At 35.3% G+C, this 19,266-nt stretch overlaps 1 protein-coding gene and 1 long non-coding RNA gene across 2 annotated transcripts in view; both read right to left on the reverse strand.

Annotated features, from left to right (window-relative positions):
* The window catches only part of cac (cacophony), a 172,323-nt gene that overhangs the window by 91,899 nt on the left and 61,158 nt on the right, over positions 1-19,266 (reverse strand). The gene's annotated exons all lie outside the window — the stretch shown is intronic.
* On the reverse strand, positions 10,367-18,567 carry LOC135839398 (uncharacterized). Its single transcript, XR_010557588.1, has 2 exons — positions 18,221-18,567; positions 10,367-11,826 (listed from the first exon to the last, which is right to left on the reverse strand). It is a non-coding gene; the product is annotated as an uncharacterized LOC135839398 (long non-coding RNA).

Below are 19,266 nucleotides of genomic sequence, written 5' to 3' on the forward strand. Positions count from 1 at the left end.
AACGTTTTCGGCGGGTTTTCCCAACGTAAGAAATGATGATTTCGTTATTACAACAAACCTTCGAAGATCTCTAGCTTTTCATTCATCTACACTTCGTACAATAAATCTTAAACTACGGTCAAGCGGCAGCATCAGTTGACCCAGCCAACTTGAATTTTACATACCTAACACATGTAAAATCAATCAAATTGAAAACGCACTTCGTAAGCATTTTTTAAAGCTAAATATCGCGTCATTTGAAAACGACCGACCTTTATTGTTCTCGTGATATTTGAAATAAAAATAAAAGATGGCCCAAACTTGCGTGCCGAGCGCGGTGTTTGGCCCGCGGGAAATGAACGAGGCAAAAAACGTTGTACGAGTATTCCAAAACACTCGACATAAATGGGGTCATATACAAAAAACAAAAACGCATACAAAACAACTCGGTATAGTGGGTACTTAGTCTTGTGTGCAAGTTGATGTTTGGGATACACGACGTGGTGTTTTTGCGCATATCGTGTCGGGTATCGTTCGTCGTTTCTTTTCAAACTTCAATTTCCCACCGTAAAATATTAACACCTATGTTTGCGCGTTAGGTTAAAATAAACATAAATGAGCTTTATGGTCGGACATTACGTAATAAAGACAAAGAAACGCCGAACTTGCTCTAAACTCTCTGTCTTACAGCATGGCGTCTTACGTAGGTATATTTGTTTCACGACACCCAAACTGCTCTAAACAGATACAATGTAATTTATAGATACGATTTTATTATTAAACAATTGGGCTACCTGGTACCTACGTTTATCCCAGTCGAATAAAAACTGACACGTTTAAATTAATTTTAAATTTATTATCTACGCTTCCCACAAAACCTTATAGCCCATTTTTAATCCAACCCGTACCTACGTGAAATTTTCATTTTTCCAAATATCATAGACGTTATTGAGTTTTTTCAAAAAAAAAAAAAAAAAATACGTTCCTTTCTACGAAGACGATTCCATTTTTTAAATTTATCTGAAAAATAACGCTGCATAAATCGTACACATAAACATCTGTTTGAGAATTACAATCGTAAGGACGAGGTAAAAGGAAAGATTATTTTTGTTACTAACTTGTTGCATAGGATTACGGAATATAAAAAAAAAAGTCGGAAGTTAAAATGGTAGTCGTTTAAAAGTTCACAAAAGCGTACAAGTGTTGCCGTAGATAAAAATTAAATGTTTCGCAAACACAGAATAAAACGTACCGTCGAATACGAGTAAACGATAAAAATTAAAAGCTTTTAGACAGGTTCAAGACTTGACGTTTCCATAATTCATAACGCCAGTATAGCGGAGTACCTACCTAGCTAAAATAAAAATTTTGTCTTGCTTTTTCGGTTCTTAAATAAATATATTAAAAAAACTTTCTCATCGTCTTCTTATACGCGAGAATCTTTTCCCCCTCGTTTTTCCACTTCAGCTTCATTTTTTATTAACTAACACCAAAGTCTACCTATACACACCTGCTGGAGCTTCTATTCACTGGAAATTGGTTTCAAAGTAAAATTAATCTGTGAGAAATAAACATATGTTTGCCGAAAATTGCTAAGAAGGCTGTGCAGCGAAGACCAAGACTGTCATTTGTTTTTTGTTGAAGTTTCGTGGAAGAAGATGGAAAAAAGTTGTGAAATGACATTTCAAAAGAATGTGGTTGAAAATCGCAGGTAGTTATCGTGGAGATCTTTAACCTTTTTCTCAAATAGTTCCAGTGTTCTCCAATTTCGATATACAGCTACCCAAGTACAAAACACACACACACACAACTATATGTAGGTAGATACCCAGTTATTTTTTAAAATAATTTTTATAGAAGCGACGAGACATGCAAATAGATTTATATAGACTATACCTACGTATGATTATTAAATTGACTATTCGGTACGGAGACTTTTTTTGCAGAAAAAAAATGCATTCTTACATTTTTTGGTATTTTTGCTTTTTGTTTTTCAATCGGTTGTATTTAAGACCCTAAGGAAAATAATCCGATTGTGATCATGGCCAAGAAAATGATCGTACTTATCCGAGTGGGGGGCGGCGGAGAAAGAATTATTGGATCTTACATAATCATATTAGATCCGGACATTCCTCAGATCTAATCATGGCAAAGCTCTGTTTAAATTAAATCTGTTCAGACTTGATCAAAATTCCATCGGCTTCCTTACTTCCTTCAAAATAAGTGTAATATAGATGATCTGATGGACAGCTGGAGAATCAAGGCATATAGAAACCTGGTAATTCATATTTTTTCAAAAACTATGATTAGGATTGTTATTGCTAGTTATATTGTTCAAAAAAAAGCCCCCCAAATTAGAATATAAAATTCGCCAAAACTTGAAGCATCGAAGTTCATTTTCAAAGATTCTGAGGTTGCAAGACCATCTAGCATAGAATTGCGGCCCAAAATGGCTGGTTTTTTGATATGTTGTGCCCAAGGGTCTTGGCTACAACATATCAAAAAATCAGCCAATTTGGGCCATTTATACGTTTCCAAATTGTACTAAGTACCATGAATTTCTTATCAATATTTTTTTGAACTTATTGCGTTTTGGAAACGTATGCTTCAATTAAGAAATCAACTTCGGCGGCTCAAAATTACGAGTAGGTTCTGAAATTTTGGTGACATGGTCTTTCAAGTTTCAGTGAGTTAAATCCCAGCTCAATTGGAGTCGACGGGTTGTATATAATATATTTATTTGTCAGGAAGCCATCTCAGACTATACCTACTTACCTCGTACCTCACTTTCATATTTTTTCAACGGTTAAAAAATACCTACTTACCTTCATTTTCGCACGAAAAATACAAACGTTTCATAAACAGTGGTGAATATTTAATTTTTTTCAAATTCGAATATTATCCGATTAAATGCTTAGATAGGTACTTACTTTTACTTTTTACTTTAATTCAATAAAAATGCAATTTACCAATTTAAAATATATTTTTTTTCTTTAACGATTGGAAACAACCAAAAACGACTCCCACATGGTGATTTCAATCGACAACTTCGTATAGAGGGTACCAGAGAAGTAATGTCAATTATTTGGCAATCATCCATTAGGCTGAGAGATTTGATTTTATTACGCTCAAAAAACAACCCTTACAAAGTTACAACCACATACACAACGAAATCCAATCGAATGTGCGTCATCGAGAAAACTTCAAAACATTTTAAATAGCTAATGAAACGCAATCGACTGCCTGCGATTCTTTCTATATAGGTACAACCTTTGCCGGTTTCACAAAGCAGAAAATTCGAGCCAAAGTAATTCACTCTTTTGTCAAATACTACAATGAAGATAGGATCACTCGGAAGCATTCGCCATTCACTAACGTTGGATAGTATTTTATACGCTATAGGGAATAGAAACATACGAATAGGTGCTGTTTGGTGAAAAATGTGATTGGAAAAACCATCATAGATGTCCAGGTAACCTATTAACATTTTTTTAGCAGTAGAATCTCATTAGATATTTTCCCATCTGGCTGGGTAGTGATAGACATTCATTTAAAACCCGGTTCAATTTGGATTCAAATGAGTATGAAACTTTTTTCTTGGACATATATTTAAAACTTTAATTTAAAATAAGCTACGTAATTCGATTAGCAATAATATAGGCAATCCATATATGTTTGTTTACCCGTAGAGTCAGAGGGTCTGGGTCGTAAAGTACCCGTTGAAAGTTTTAACATTATATTACATATTTGGATTAAGCGAGTGAAATTACCCCGATTTTCACTCTTTTTGCTATGATTTGGCTAAATTTGAAAAATCTTTTTCACCACCTCAAAATGTGGGATTTTTCATGAAAAAAATTAAATTTCAAAAAATTGAGCCAAACAGTTCAAGAAAAGCGCGTTTCGGAGCAGCTTAGTTTTTTGAATACAAATTCTAGATTTAGGTATCTAGGTATAGGATTACCTTTTGATTACATAGAAAAATGATTTTTCCAAAATTATAGGTAAGTATTCCATGATGAAAAGAGGAATATTCGAAGTTAAGCTCAGTCATCGCAAAGAAAGTAAAAGTACACAGCCCTGGAAAAAAATAAGAGAAAAACATTCTATTTGTAAGTATCAGCAAAATCTATTATAAATATGTAGCGATTCATTTTAGAATTTAAAACGACTCGTAATACAGATTATAAAACGACAAATTCACTTCACACGTGAGAAAACGTCAAATTTTGTAATTTCAGACAACTGAGCTATGATTGATCACTCGTTTGGTTTTGCTTTGATGCTTATAAAATATCGGAGCATTGCGTACCTCTACCTACCTACATGAAATATTATATCGAAATCCGTTCGTATGTTTCTATATTTCAAAAATATTGTTTGTAGGGAGCAATGTCACTCATCATCAGAATTAAAATATCCTTAACGATATTCAGTAGGGTTTGTTCGATTTTTTTTTTAGTTGACGAACTCGTAAAAGTAGTCGGTACCTAGGTACATTTGATGGAATGACAATTTATGTATTGATACCTATCCAGCTGTGTATTTACCTATAGGTACAATTATTATTTTCCATGAAGAGCTTCATAGGTCAAATGAGCCGGCTGTAGAAAAAATTTTATGCTGGTCTTTCGCATGAACATATCACAAAAAATCATATTTAGACTCGAAAGAGACTGACAGGATGAAGATATACGTGTTTATTGATATTTTTGTTGAAATTGTTCATTTAACATAAACTTGGTTCGACTATGTATGGGTATGTTGTTTAAAATTTCTTCGGGGAATACAAGGCGACGAATTGATGAAACTTCAAACCCCCTATGAATACTTTCAATATTTTTCAACCCATAAAACATTATCATAGAATGGTTATGAAGAGTAAAAAAAAAGCCGAATGCATAAATGAAACAATTAAGAGGCTATCGAATAACCAAATACAACGAAATTTTATCTGTATGAAACACGCGATTGTAATAACAAAACCACGGCGGACGCGAAAACCGCCGGAATATGGCATTAATTAACATTCGATTCATACATTTTGGTCGCAAATAACTGAAAAAATACCAGCCTGAATCGGAACATTGGTCAATAATAGACGTAAACAAGTTTTTCAACCGAAATATATGCGCCAATATTTTTAAAGAAGGCCTATTTGAATAATTAAATACTCGACCAAATCGAAATTCCAACGTTATACAGCCACAGCTACATATTTGATGTTGGATAATTTACCTAACTTCCATGTTTATTGTTGAATTAAAAAAAGTTTTTCCTGCTTTTATACAGACATACAGACGATGATAGAGTGGTAGAGAAATTCGAATATTAACTTCCCCAACGTGTACTATGTATACATATAAAGTGTTCATATATGTATATCTTATATGCAAAACCGTGAAAAGAATCATTCGAGCGTTAAAAAAAGTTCATAAGTTACGTAAACGAAAGATTATTGCTCTTTTGCTACGATGGTTGCGATTCGACCAATTTTTCTACCATGATGAAGTTTTACAGGCCAAAAAAACTATCGCATTAAACTTTATCAGAAAATATAAAGCAAACTTTTAAAAACTGTTATTGTTATTCTTCGAACGCGAAAAAAGTTGATAAAACAGTAGACTATTCAAGTTGAAAAAGGGTTCGTTAAAGACATCATAATATTGAATATTGAGAAGCATTTTCACGTGATTTTTGTCTATTTAATAATGAATAGGTGGGTATTTAGAAGAAAATCTGGAAAAGTTTTTCTACTTTTTAATTTCCCGCCACGTAGGTATAGGCAAATATGTACACACCTGAATGTTCTACCACCAATTTCCATCACAAGAAACTCATTGAGTTTATGGAGGTACCTATTCTTATTTCCCTACCATGTGAAATTCAAGAGGCTGAGTTATGGTTACAAGAAAAATACTTATGAATTTTGTGCTAAATTTTTGTGGTAAATATAGGAGGAGGGAAGTTACTTTGATCACGAAAGCATTAAATTGGTAGGTACTTAAATAGTTAATACGTACAGTACTTATCATTGAATCAATTTTAGAGAAATGATAAAATTTCGAATTACCGAATTATCGAATTATTTATTACAGATAAGGCCAACGTCGAGCGAACAAACAGACTGTACATGGGTAGGTAAATATTTGATTATGTTATCGTAGAAATTACTATGTTAAGACCCAATGTGTTATTTTTCGTATGTGTCTTACGCAAATAAGAACCCCTTCACGCAGGTGACACTTTTGCGCTAAACATACCAGTTTGAATTAAAATTTGTCCCATGAAGTTCCCTACTCACCGTATCTGAAAGTTACTGGCGTTTCATTTTTAATCACATTTTCCAGCTACACGTAGGTAATTTGAATCATTCTAGAATAAAATTAGGCTAACGATATTTTTCTCGGTATGGTTTTTCACAGGTACCTTTATGCTATATAGGCTGGGTAGAGGTACTACGTGTTGTTAAATGGGTTCAGATGAGTTCCCAACTCATTTGTGCAAATGATGAATTTAAAGCATTGTAACTTGCTTAATGACGTAGAGAATCAAATTCTCTTCATAAAAGTACGGTGAAAAAAAAACGAAATTAGGTCGTTAGATCATTAAATCCGTATCCTGGTTTAGCGTGAAAAAGCCTTTCTTTTTTGAAATTGTTTTTCAAAAGCGTTCCAAATAAAACATTTTTTTAAATTAGAGCAATGAATTTGAAAAATTTAACAGCCTACCGTTATATTATAGTGTACCTAGCAACTACCTATTATACCAAAAAATAACAATTAGGTACGTATCAGAAATTTATTACAAAAACACGTTGCTTGTGTTTTACTCGTCTATTAGAATAACTTAGACAAACAGTGGTTAGAAAATAATTTGGTTTTTTTTCAGACTGAAATGTTGGCATAACTTGAATCGTTTAAGCTTGTAAGTAAACGTAATAAAAAATTATGCCGAAAACTCATTAAGCATTTGAAAGAAAAGATATTCCGAATTAAACTTTTTATGACGTTAAAAAGTTTTTTTGGTCGAAAAAAATAATGCAGTTGAAATTGAAGTACGATATCGAAAGAGGAAAAAAAAGTCTCAAACACGAACATTCAAAGTTATATACCTATGGTATAGGAAAAAAAATCGTATATCTGTAAAATTCAAATTCGTGTTAAATGAAATCAAAATAGTGGTTAACAAGAACGAAAAAGAATATAATTAACTGTCGACATACTGCCTCTGCCTCCTACCGATTGCCACGTCGCGTCGGTTACTGGGTAAGCTGAAGCTTGCGTGACCTGCAATCAGCCAAAAACTCTTGCCTATACAACAACAACCGAGCACTTGGGATTTTACAAAGGAAAATACCGACATTGATGTTTCAGAATGGCAGCTTTTTAATTTCACCATTTTCGGCGATAATTAGCGGTGAAACGTTCGTGTGATGGGATCATTCGATGTAAACCCTTTGACATAGTATTCCTGTATAAAAATACATGTTATTCGCGTGCCTCGTTAAGAGCTTAAACATTAATGCGCAAAGATGTGTTGGTAGGCACTATGCAGTAAACACGTAGCGATGAAGAGTCAAAGATTTTCTCAACAATAATCATCACAAATCGTTGTTGTTATGCAGGAAATTGCTTCCAACATGTGAACATGACTTGAGAGCCTGAAGACCTGTATTGGATCCATAAGGTTAATTGGGCTGATTGGGAATTTGAAAAATGATACGCTCTTTCAATAATTTTTTCACCATAGTTCTGTCGAAACGAAGGATTTCTCTCAATGATGCAGAAATCGATTAAGACAGCTGGAAATATAATTTCCAAAAACCCACCTTTCCAGTGAATTCCAGCAGAACAAATCAAATGCGATTTTTCCAATCTAATTCTAAATTTTTTTGGTCTCTTACTCTAGTTAAGAAAATTGTTCCCTGCAAAAAATTTTTCAGATCTTTCTACCGTTTAAACATTCAGCAATACCTGACCTAACCTATATAGGTACATATTTCTATTACCTACATCTGTTTCTGAAATGATGATTTGATTAGCAAAAATCAAGTTTCTCTTTTTTTTTCAAGAGCGCAATCAGAAAACAAAAAATATGTCGTTTCGAAAAATTCTAATGGAACAAATTCAATGAGATGAGGTTTCAATTTTAGAAAAAAAAGTTGACGTAGCCCTAATTGAAATTGTAAAATTGGAATTCATGGCATGAATAATTAATAAACGGGTGCCCATCGATTCTGGACCAACTGAAACTGAAGTATATACCTATGCATTTGATAGGTACTGATTTTTTTCAATATAAACGTTGTCTATTACATATATTTTTGAAAGAAAAAAAGAGCAAACATAAAAATGCACAACACATCAGCACTTCGCATAAAATGACAAATAAGCATTATCATTCTTGTTTACTTTATAAAAATGCATAAACGCATAAACGAATAAATAATCATAAAATAAACATTTATTGTACCCTCAGTACAAGTTTTTCATCGCGAATCTTTGACATTTCTCATCTATTATCTTTCAAAAAATCAAAACGTTTAAATATAACGATGCGCAAAAACAAAAAAAAAAGAAATAGAAACCGATAAAAATCGTACCAACAATTGAAAACTTTTTCCTTCTCGAAATGAAAATACTCAGAAAAACGTAACAATTTGTGAAATATTTTCAAACTTCGCTGCAAAAATTTGAAAAGTTTTTGTTTTTTCGATGGAAAAGTATGAAATTACTAGAGTTCTCTCAGTTACATAGCAGACGACGATTTCAATCGAAATATATTTATGGCGTAGACAACGTTAGATTATTGGCACGTGACGAATAATTGGGATTTTTCCATTCCAACAAAAATTCGGTAATATGTTATAGTACGGTAGTTACCTACTACATTCCTAACTAAATGGGCAACGTAATCTGGGTGTTTTCATAAAAAGAATTTATAACCAAAATTTAAAATTTTCTTTCTTAAGTACCTACTTAATGTTTGAAAAAATTGTGGTAGAAACACACTATATGCTGTACTTTCTTACGCAATTAAATTTTGTAAATAGATGAGCTCAAAATTGTTTTTATAAAATGAAGTATTTTTTTTCAATAGTAAAAAATTAAAATACGTAACTAAAATAAGTACTACTTCACTCGCTTCTCAGACAACGAAAAAGAAAGAAAAAACACGTTTAATTTTAGTTTATAGAAATCTTTGGAAAATGGAAAGTATGCCTACCAGTAATTTGTTTAATTTCAAAACAAAATGAATCATTTTCGTTAAACGCCAAGATATTTCTTTGTTAAGGCTACATTATTTGGGCCTAAAATTAAGTTTCCGATTTATGTTGAGCATTCATTCTTAAAATGAAAATAATGCGGTGACAAATGACGAACGTTGAAATACTTCAAGTTTTTAATCATTTCGGTGTACTGCAAATGACTTGAAACCGCGTGGAAAATATTAACGGCTCATTTTATGATTAATCGTAGCAACAAATAAAAAAATAAAATATGAAACAGCGGAAGCCTCATTCAAAATAAAAATTATATTTATAGCACATAAGCATCCTCCTTAGAATACTTTACGAATTCAATTGTCACTTTAGGCCATGAAAATGAGTAAATAGGTACTCCTTCTGAGCACGTTATGGTATTTCAGTTAGGAATTCTCTTCCTACCGCCTGTTCTCATATTCAAACCAAAACTCGATAAATTACGTTGAAAACTTTAAGCTATAGCCTAAGTTCAGCGTATAAACTACAGTAATTTAAAACGTTCAAACATTCTTCCGACAGTAGGTAACGTCTATTATCATAATATAATATTTTTGTAAGTTTTCTCCAAAAGTTTGAAAAAATTTTATCGTCATTTCACTTATTTTTGAAAAACAGAATGAACGATGGGAAATTTATTTGAAATCATTCTTCAAGAATCATCGCAACAACTAGACTTGTTTTTGTTAAAAACATATCGTCGTGAAAAAAAGTAAAATCAAGATACGACAAGAAGCTCAAATGTATTATAGCATTCTACAAGTTGGCTTCATTATACAGTAATTTCTATTGTCTGTGAAATGCAACTCAACATCGCTATGCACACACTTTTTCAAAACTAAAACATATTGCGCTTCGTATTCAATAATATCGTTTCTATAAATGATCAATGATTCCCCAATAACGATATGTTTGCCAACATATACAGTAGATTCTTTTACGTTGTATATTATCTATCGCGAATTCATTGCAATTTTTTCCCTTTCAATTTTACGCGTCGCGTCGTTTTTTATAAGCTTTCCTATCTGTTGCTTTTCGCAGCTCATGTGAGTTTTTCAAGAGATTCGTATCACGGTACCTAATCAATTTATAATTTTGTATAATTGAATGTGGAGAGTAAGATTTAACACGGTACCGAAATTACATTTTAATTGGCAATTTACAATTTACTGACAGAATGGTGTAATGACGAATATTAAAAAATTATTAAATCATACAACACAGCGCCACAATTAATTAATGTTACCTTATTTAATTGCTTCCGTTGCCAATTTAGGACGAGATTATTAGGCTATAAGTAAACGTTTTTATTTTAATCAAGTAATTTATCAGGTTTCAAGTTTGAGGTTTTTTTTAGACATGAGCTGTTGTAAAAATTGATCGTCTACATTTTGTAACTGGTATCATTTGGAGGAAATTTCTCTGATTCTACAGCTTCATAAAATGCATACAGTTTTAAAAGTTGTATATTTCAGGGGGAAAATATATACCCAACTTTCAATATTGTAGGCAGTACTTTGGTGTATGAAATTCGTGGGTTACAGTTTAATACACGTCTGGAAAACAAATTTAGTGGAAACTTTGAACTTGGACTAAAACTAAAATTGTTTTCTCGTGCTATTTCTGAACTTTTGAAGTATAACATAATCATAAATGTTCAATTCATTTGCAGAATATCCGATTTTCTTAATTAACTTATCGAGCAGGTATTCAACAATAAATGAAATACTCCAACCAACTGAAATTTTTTCGAGTCACACAATAAAGAACATGCAAAAATACGTGTATCACCAGCAAAAATTTCAGGTACATGAAGTTCGTTTTTTTACATTTTTGGTGAATTTTTAAAAATCAAAAGGCCAAGAATGCAAAAAAATCAGAATTCTATAAGATTGACCCGGAAAGCTGATTTTGAGTTATTCTAGAGCCTCCAGTAGGTGTATAGATATGTTTGAAAATTGGATTATGTAGGTACTATCCACAGAATTCATGTCAGGGATCCTAAATTTTTCTTGCAGTCTGTCGAGGTTGCCCGACAACTTTTTACCGAATTCTCGCCCCGATTTTCCAAAAAAAAAAAAGGTCAATGATGACTCATTCTAGTACGTTCGGAACAAATTTTAGCTTTCCAAGCCAATATATTGTGATGAAATTTTGATTATTTATTCGCATTTTTGACTCTTTGATTTTCAAAAATTCGTCAATAATTGAAATTCACTTTATATCTCAAATTTTGACTGACTCTTTCGATTAAACATAACCATTTCAAATTTTTTCTGCCAGTTGGGATCCCTCCCTTGTAGTAGGTAATTAGTATAGGTACTTACATCAAAAACCAAAACCATTTTTTGATTTCTGGAGTTTTCAAATTTCGCTAAAAATCTAAAAAATAACGTCAGAAACTTTAGTTTCAGGGTGTGGAAGTTGTGTTTTTAGTAAATTAAATTTTAGTTCGATTTATAAGTTTCTAAGATGATGTTGATGCAATCATTGTTTTTCAAATAATGAGATAAAAATAAACCATTGACTCACGAATCGTCATGTTTTCTTTCTCTCGCGACGAAAATCGAATTTGAACTCACCTGGAACAAAAAAAAAAACAAAGCAAACTGTCAATTGATGGATAGGTAATACCTCACAGCGTGTACATGTAGATAATTTAAAGAGAAAATCTGGCCCATAAAGAAACCAGGTGAGATGTACCTACTTATGTACCTATTTGAGAAAATTTTGAATCGAAAATATAAATAGTATAGGTACACATGATCTTGTGATAAACTGAATCCTCGAATTTCAGCGTAGGCCGCGATATTTAATTTGTACGTAAGTTGAAGATTTCAAGAAATTAGTTCCTTCTTTTTTGTTAGGTTTTTCTCTGTATATAGGTGTTAAAAAATGAGCAAATTCGCGTAATTATTTGTATTCGATTTTTTCGTTGTAATTACCTGTAATTCGAGCGTTATCGAGATACATTGTATCGTTTTCGTTTCCGAGAAGTCAACAAAATCATCCGATGACTTTTATAATTTTTCTACTCGAGTATTCGTTTTTCCGTTCGAGTTTATTACGTTTTATGATCGTATTATGGCGATTATTTATTCGTTTTATTATTGTACATATTTTATTTATTATGTATTCGAGTAAATACATCATTTATCTTGAAGTGCGCATCGAATTTTATTAGGTTATGGGTACCAGACGCGCTAAACTGTGCCTATTCGAGATAAAAACGCTAATCGTGATGTATTTCGTTCGGTTCGTTATCTAGAAACGATTACGGTGGTTCGAGTGCATATTCGCGTTATCTTCAACGTTACAAATTAGATCGCAGTCGTTAGCTGTTGATATCTAATTTCACCATGGATTATATCAAGGGTATAAAGCCTCTGTCCTGTTCCAGTGATTGGCCGTCATGGAAAGATAAAGTGCTCGACGTACTCGCCTTATTTAATGCCGTGGAGATCGTCGAAGGTAAATCAACCTGCCCTGAAGAACCAAAAACGACCGATACCGCCGCCGACACCGCCAAAACACGTAATTCGATTGCAGCTTGGCAAAAAGCATCTCATCAAGCGAAGATAATCATTTCCCAAACGATTTCTCAAGACCTACACAGTCGCATCGCTGGTAGGCTCTCCGCACGTGAAGCATGGGTAGTGCTCACGAAAGAATTCGACGATAAAGCTGAAGATCAATTGTTCCGCGAATGTCTAAATTTCTTCAGCACCGAATGGAATGATATCGAAGATGCGCCATCTGTTGTTTCGCGAATCAAAAATCAACATCGTGAATTTCGAGCAGGCTTGGAAAATCGAAAAATCGAGACAGTCGATCAGCTGTTAGAATTATTGTTCGTTTCAAAAGTTTTGCATATTCTACCGAATCGATTCGAATCTTTTAAAGCTAGTTACCTTCTTATCAAATCTCAGGCTAGTAAGTCGCTCAACGATCTATCCGATGCACTTATTATGCATGAGCGTAACGTTAGTCCGGTGCATAGCTCATCAACGTCGTCATCCGAAGCTATGTTTGCTAAATCCGGCAAGAAGAATAACTCGAGATTCGTCGCTAAAACGTCCGGTGATCAACGTACTTCTGGAAATAATTCGAATAATTTTGGAAGTAACCAGCAAAACGATGTCATTTGCAAGTATTGTTCCGGGAAAGGGCACTGGCTCAAAAAGTGCTCTAGGTGGATAAACGACGGTAGACCACCCTTTCCAGCTCGAGCTAACGGTACTGCAAATTATTCGCCAAAAGTCAACGCTTCCGGTAGTTCGCCAAAAGTGAACGAAACGATAGCCGATTCAGAAACGAAAAGTGCTCTACTCGCCGATTGTGAGCAGCAAATGAATACGGTTATTTCCTCGAACGATACTCAAGCTTGGTGGATCGATAACGGCGCCACCAAACATATCACACCGCATCGAGAATGGTTCCAAACGTACGAACCGTTTCCGTCAAATTACTTCGTCAAAGCTGCTGGTAGTCGAGTCGCAGCTGTTGGTCATGGATCGATCGAAGTTGCTAGCTTCGTAAATGGCCAGCTTATCAAATTCGATTTGACGGACGTGTGGCATGTACCGAGTATTTCGAAAAATTTAGTATCTGTGCTTGCCGCTCACGATAAAAAGCCAGATAGTAAATTCGTCTCAAATCAAGTCTCCTGCAGTTTCGAAACAGGAGATCGCGTAATGTTCACCGGTTCGAGAAACAAACATGGTACGCTTTACAAAGCATCGTTCGACACCGTGTTACCAGAGCCTCAGGTGAATGCTGTTGAGAGCAGCGAACTAGTCCAACTCTATCACGAACGATGGGGTCACGTCGATAAAAATCTCGTTCGATCCAAACTCGCAGCATGGGGGCTACAAACGAAAGCCAACGCTAATACCGATGTCTGTGAATCGTGTCAGTTTGGAAAGGCGCACCGTCAGACGTTCGGCACACGTCTACCGACCAGATCAGTTGGTGAGCTGATTTCTGGTGATGTTTGCGGACCATTCGATCGTTCCTTCAGTGGTCGCAGATATCTGATCGTTATCAAAGATCACTATTCGCATTATCGACATGTGTTTGTCGAGAAGGAGAAAACGGCAGCCGTAGTATCTCGCTGTATTCGAGAGGTACTTTCCGAAGCTCGTACTCAAGGTCATCGCGTGTTGGAATTTTTATCTGACAACGGAGGCGAGTTCGATAACGAGGCAGTACGTTCGGTGTTACGAGATTTTGGTGTTCGACAACGACTAACTGCGCCATACACGCCGGAGCAAAACGGTTCTGTTGAACGTGAAAATAGAACGATTGTTGAAATGGCTCGAACATTGAAATATTCGAATCCAGATTACGCGTTTCCGGTATCAATCTGGGCCGAACTCGTTACCACCGCTGCTTATTTGCTGAATCGAGTAGGCAAATCATCGATCGACGGCTCAACTCCTTACGAATTATGGTTCGGTAAACCAGCTCGAATAAAACACCTTCGAATTGTTAGTTCGAAGTGTTACGTCCATGTACCTATCCAGCTACGCAAAAAGATGGATAAAAAGGTACTTGTCGGTTACCTCGTCGGATACGATGGTGATGAGCGATATCGAGTCTACGTTCCCGAGAAACGTGACGTTGTTTGTTCGAGAGACGTCACCTTCAACGAAAGACTTCAAGATTGCGAAGAACGCGTTACGTTACCAATCAACGACGATTTGCTCGATCCAGTTGATTATGAAAGTAACAGTGATTCTAAAACGAAGGAAACTAAAAGCACTGCGAAAAAGAGTGCACCTTCTACTCCGAAGAAATCACCGTCGTCTAATTCGAAAATTTCTCCAAAGTCATCGAAATCAGCGTCCGAGCACGAAGATTCGGATATCGATGATTTTCAAAACGCTAACGAAGATCTAGAAGAATCCGAGCTTCTGTCTAGATGGAGAAATTTACGCGACAACAAACGTTCGAAATCTGCGATTCTCAACAATCACGCTAATTGTGTTGAGATCGAGATTTTCTTGGCCGAATTAGATTCGTTACCGACCTCGTACGATGAAGCTATTCGAAGTCAAGAACGTTCCGAATGGAAAGCAGCGATGGACACCGAAATGCAGTCCATGGCTACTAACGACGCGTGGGATTTAGTTCCTAAACCTCCGGGAAAGCCTGTATTACACAATCGATGGGTTTTCCGCGTAAAGACGAATTCGAACGGCACTATCGAGAAATATCGCGCTCGATTAGTTGTAAAAGGTTGCAGTCAACGACCCGGAGTTGATTACGATGAAACGTTTGCACCTGTAACTCGCCTCGATACGATACGATCGTTGTTAGCGATCTCAGCGGCCGAAAATATGATTGTACGTCAATTTGACGTCTCTGCAGCTTTCCTGTATGGAAAGGTCGAGGAAGAAGTCTACATGTGGCAACCCGACGGTTATAACGACGGTACGAATCGAGTTTGTCGATTGAAAAGCAGCTTGTACGGTCTAAAACAAGCACCTCGGTGTTGGAATGCTCGATTTCATGCTTTCCTCATAAAACTCGGTTTCGTACAAAGTAAAGAAGATCCCTGCGTTTACATCTTCTACGTAAAGCGAAATGGGAAAATTCGTAAACTCATTCTCGCTTTATACGTTGACGACGGACTGGCATCATCAGATGACGAAGAACTGATGGATGCATTTATCAACGCGTTGCAGTCCGAATTTAAGATCGTTTCAAGAACAGCTGACCAGTTCCTTGGTATTCGAATATCTCGATCTTCGAACGGAGATATCTCATTGGATCAGTCGCTGTATATCGAAAAACTTACGAAGCGGTTCGGAATGGCTGGCTGTAAGTCAGTAGATACTCCGATTGTAAAACGATCTATGACATCAGACATCGAGAAAACGTCTGATTTTCCCTACCGATCAGCAGTTGGCGCGCTGCTGTACGTCGCCAGAGGTACTCGATTTGATATTTCATACGCAGTTGGCGTATTATCGAGATCCCTGGAAAATCCATCACCCGAAGATGTTAGCTGTTTGAAACGCGTTATTCGTTACTTGAACGGTACGATAAACTTCAAGTTGGTATATAAGTTCGATCCAACTGTCAAACAGCTAGAGTGTTACAGTGACTCAGACTTCGCCGGCTGTCCTACTACATCTCGATCGACAACTGGCGTTCTGATCAAGTATGCTGACGCGGCGATTTCCTGGATCAGCAAACGACAGCAGTTGGTAGCTGACTCGAGTTGCGAAGCCGAATTAATCGCCGCTAACGAAGCATCGAAGGAGACTATCTGGATTTCGAGATTATTTCCAGAATTAATCGATCTGTCCGACATTCCTGTGTTATTGGTGGATAACGAAAATGCCATTCGAATAGCCGAGAACGTCGAATTTCATAGCAGAACGAAGCATATCCAGAGAAAATACTTCTTCATCCGTGATCGAATTCGAGCGAATATGATCAATGTTCAGCATATTCGAACTGAGCAGCAATTGGCTGATATACTGACGAAGCCGTTGCCATGTCCAAGATTGTCAATCTTGCGAGAACAATCTGGATTAACATCATCGATTGTTTAGATCATTGGTTCGATAATTCTCGAATTAGGGAAAGTGTTAAAAAATGAGCAAATTCGCGTAATTATTTGTATTCGATTTTTTCGTTGTAATTACCTGTAATTCGAGCGTTATCGAGATACATTGTATCGTTTTCGTTTCCGAGAAGTCAACAAAATCATCCGATGACTTTTATAATTTTTCTACTCGAGTATTCGTTTTTCCGTTCGAGTTTATTACGTTTTATGATCGTATTATGGCGATTATTTATTCGTTTTATTATTGTACATATTTTATTTATTATGTATTCGAGTAAATACATCATTTATCTTGAAGTGCGCATCGAATTTTATTAATAGGTACCTAGATTTTCTCACTTGAAGAAATAGTAAACATAAAAATAATTCAGGTATTAACGATTTTTCACCCTCTTAACATTACAGTCTTGTCTTTGATGCAATAATTTCAGATTTCAAAACGAGAATGAATCGCCTGCCTCTGTATCAAAACAGTAAGGTTTTTGAATATTTTGCGAAGATTAGATACCTACCTATGTAATGTAAATACAAGGAATATTATTTGTACCAGCATTAAAGTTTTCATCAGTACAGTATTATGCATTGACAAAATTTCTGAAGCAACGAGAAGAGCATTAACGCTCCAATAAATCGTTAATATACTCAACTTTATGTGAACATAGTTACAAAGTTACAGCTACAAATTAATTAAATACTTTCAACTTCCGGTAACTTGTAGAATTCACTGATTCAAAACGTAAAAACGAGCATAACGAATTTCAGCTCTCATAGTACATGTATGTATCTACAAATACGTACCTACATCGTGCTATGTATGTAGGTATTTAAAAACATTTAAAAAATGTACAGTAAAAAGATCCCTTTTCAACAAATTATTTTAAAAATTGGATTCAAACGCCACCCTTAAGAAGTCCGAAGACCTGCAATTCGATCAAAATCACAAATAATGAAAGGCTCAGAGAGTGAGTTGATGAACGTATTTCTTCGATGCGACTCCTCTGACTTCTCCTCCCCCTCCTCTAATCTCTTCCTATCAAATCCTCCATGAACATGATCAAAATAATAGAAATCTAAAAATTCCATGTGACAAGCCATTTATCTCATTGGTTTCGGGAAGTGAGTCTAGTTTTCTTTAACCTTTAAATTGATCCTTCAATTCTATAACTAGAAAACATGTTCATATTTCACTTTTTTCAAGTAGGTGCCTAATTACCTATCTAGCTATCTACTACCAAGCTAGTACAGGTATCCTGGCTGAATTAGATGTAGGTAGTAGGTAGGTATAGATGTCTGAATTTTGCAGTTTGACATTTACTTAGATAAGCTGTACAAAAGTGCAGGAAATTTCATTGAAATGCGCCAAAATGTATTGAAAATGCAGAGGTATAGGTACTTACCTACATGCGAGAAAAAGATTACCATTTACTATGCTGACATAAGCTAGAAAATAGGTAATCGTAATGTGTATGAAGTCATACGTTGAATTCCATATTAAGTACCTACTCATCATTTTAACACCCTAGAGGATTCGGATTTCCAACTGGTAAACTCTGACAGTCCACATAAGGAATAAGAAGAAAAACCCCGAATTTAATTTGCTGTGATGTTTTTCAAAGGCTTACACGAACAGTTCACTTTGGCCTGCCATATTTACCGTTCTTGTCACTTAGTGTGTGCGTTTTTTTTTATATATATAAAAGCGGTAACAAATATAAGGTTTTCCTTTTTTCGTTTTTTTTTCAAGGTGTGACCACACGAACAGCGGAAATGCTTTTATCTATGTATTCTACCGTTAAAAACACATTATTTTTTAGGTCCTACCGGTAGGTAAAAATAACAAGGCGACGAGTAACCTCCATCGTCATTTTTATTTAGCTCTACTCTTCAAGTTGGCGCGTTGATGTTCAGCCAATGCCATCAGTCTAATCATATCGACTGTTCCCAACGTTCGATAATTAAATTGAAAACCCCGGCTACGTTAAATATTTAACGATATCTCGAACAAATGGCGTATGGTAAAAATATTCTCGGCAAAGTGTACCTCTACCCAACGTGATAAGTATTAAAATTTTATATAAATTTACCACTGCCTCCCTTTTGCACTTGTTCGTTTAACGTTGCGCATCGTGTGTTAATTCTATTAAAAAGTTAATTAGGATGTAGCGACATTTATTCTATCAGGTGGAATGTTTTTTGTTACCTGGCGTTAAGAAAATCTAACGCGTCACATCTTAACGTAGGTATTGAACTTTCGATGTGAAACAATCCGGCCGAGCAAGGGTTTTCGCTGTGCATGACATGACATCCGCAAGTTGTAGGTCTAGGTATAGTTGTAGGTACCTATACTTTTTATTTCAGCTTATTTTTCCCACCGATGCATATTTACTCACGCAAATAACACGCAATTTAGAAACTGGCACGTTTACTTACATTGTAAGGAGAA

The sequence above is a fragment of the Planococcus citri genome, chromosome 3, assembly GCF_950023065.1.
Source record: "Planococcus citri chromosome 3, ihPlaCitr1.1, whole genome shotgun sequence".
Lineage (NCBI taxonomy): Eukaryota > Metazoa > Arthropoda > Insecta > Hemiptera > Pseudococcidae > Planococcus > Planococcus citri.